This window comes from Ovis aries, chromosome 11 (genome assembly GCF_016772045.2).
Source record: "Ovis aries strain OAR_USU_Benz2616 breed Rambouillet chromosome 11, ARS-UI_Ramb_v3.0, whole genome shotgun sequence".
Taxonomy (NCBI): domain Eukaryota; kingdom Metazoa; phylum Chordata; class Mammalia; order Artiodactyla; family Bovidae; genus Ovis; species Ovis aries.
This window is the reverse complement of record NC_056064.1, coordinates 11,301,019-11,303,105: the sequence shown is the minus strand read 5'-3', so window position 1 is coordinate 11,303,105 and position 2,087 is coordinate 11,301,019. Positions and strand designations below refer to the sequence as shown.

The window sequence follows — 2,087 nt, the reverse complement described above, 5'->3', positions numbered from 1 at the left end:
TAAAGAAAATAACCAGAAATGTGGATATAGCTTAATGTTCTATAATGTTCATTGTGGTTATTATTTTTAATAGCTTCGAATCGGCAGAGAGTAAATTATGGTTAAGTAAATTATGATATACTCAGATTCTGGAATATGATGTAGTCATTGACCCTGTGTTTACAAAGTGTGTTTAATGACATGGGGAAATGATTTAAAAACTAAGTGAAAAAAGAGGATTGTAATATAGTATATGGGCTTCCCAGGTGGTGCAGTGGTAAAGAATCTGCCTGCCAATGCAGGAGACACAGAGATGCCAGGTCGATCCCTGGGTTGAGAAGATTCCCTGGAGGAGGAAATGGCAGCCCACTTCAGGCTTCTTGCTGGGATAATCCCATGGACAGAGGAGCCTTGTGGGTTACAGTCCATGGGGTCACAAAGAGTCAGACATGATTGAACACTATAGAACAGAATGTAGAATATGATCTCAATAATACTAGAAAATGAAAAATACATTGGCAGAGTCAAACTATAGATCATTAAATAGCAATCAACAAGATCAAGAAATATATAAATATATACCTCCATGATATATGGACTTCCCTGGTGGCTCAGACGGTAAAGCGTCTGCCTACAAAGCAGGAGACCCAGGTTCAATCCCTGGGTTGGGAAGATCTCCTGGAGAAGGAAATGGTAACCCACTCCAGTATTCTTGCCTGGAAAATCCCATGGACCGAGAAGCCTGGTAGGCTACAGGCCATGTGGTTGCAAAGAGTCGAACACGATTGAGCAACTTCACTTTCACTTTTCCATGATATATTATGTGAAAAAATTTCTGAGTAATATGTATGGCTTCCCATTTGTGTGAAATATAAAACAAAACCTCTGTGTATGTGTGCACATATGTGTGTGCAACTTATGTGTGTGGTATGTGAGTCTATATGCTTGTGAGTGATGTGTGAGCCTGTGATATGTATTTGTGTGTATATGTGTGTGTGTTTGATGGAGCACAGGAACAATTTAGGAAGGACTGTTTTCTGATAGTTTGTTTCTTCATACATCTCTCTTTTGTTTGACTTGTTACAATGAACATGTACTACTTTCAAAATGAAAGTAGTAGACTTAGAGAAAAAGAAGAATGTTAGGGTTATCGAAGTGCCTGAAATAGAAGAGGGAAGAGTGAAAGAAACTGTGGCCAAACGCTATGGACGGAAGTCAAGAGGCCTGAGACTGACTTCCAGGCCCTCCTGTCCCTCGCTTTCCTCCTGACCCTGGGACCTCCCTCCTAGACAGCCCTTCCTCCGTCTAGGCCTTTGACGCTGCTCTTGTGCAAGGGCTGGAGCATTAGCCTTCTCATTTATTCATTCACACATTCACTTTTTTATTGAAGTACAGTTAATTTACAACCTGTCAACTTCAGGTATACAGCAAAGTGATTCAGTTGTATCTATGTGTGTGAATACACGCATGTACACCCACACACAGATACACTCAGGTGCTCAGTTGCTAAGTCTTGTCTGACTCTTTTGTGACCCCATGGACTGGAGCCCGCCAGGCTCCTCTGTCCATGGGATTTCCCAGGCAAGAGTACTAGAGTAGGTTGCCATTCCTTTCTCCAGGGGATATTCCGACACAGGAATCAAACTCGGCTCTCCTGCATTGGTAGGTAGGTTCGTTACCACTGAGCCACCAGGGAACCCCATATGTATATATATGTGCGTGTGTGTGTGTGTGCGTGTGTGTGTGTGTGTGTGTGTGCACGCACGCTCAGGTGCTTCAGTCATGTCTCAGCTGATAAAGAATCTGCCTGCAATGCAGGAGACCTGGGTTCGTTCCTGGGGTTGGGAAGATCCCCTGGAGAAGCGAATGGCTACCCACTCCAGTATTCTGGCCTGGAGAATTCCACGGACTGTATAGTTCACGGAGTCACAAAGAGTTGGACACGACTGAGTGACTTTCACTTTCATATATGTATATAATTTTCAGATTCTTTTCCATTATAGATTATTATAAGATATCGAATATAGTAACCTGTGCTACACAGTAGGTCCTTATTGTTTATCAGTTTTATATACCAGCTGGTAGGTGGTAAAGAATCTGCCTGCAAT

General features: G+C 42.5%; 1 non-coding gene across 1 annotated transcript; it reads left to right on the top strand.

The window, feature by feature from the left end:
• The first annotated feature begins 579 nt into the window (after nucleotides 1-579).
• On the top strand, nucleotides 580-651 carry TRNAC-ACA (transfer RNA cysteine (anticodon ACA)). The gene has a single exon. It is a non-coding gene; the product is annotated as a tRNA-Cys (tRNA).
• The last annotated feature ends 1,436 nt before the right edge of the window (nucleotides 652-2,087 follow it).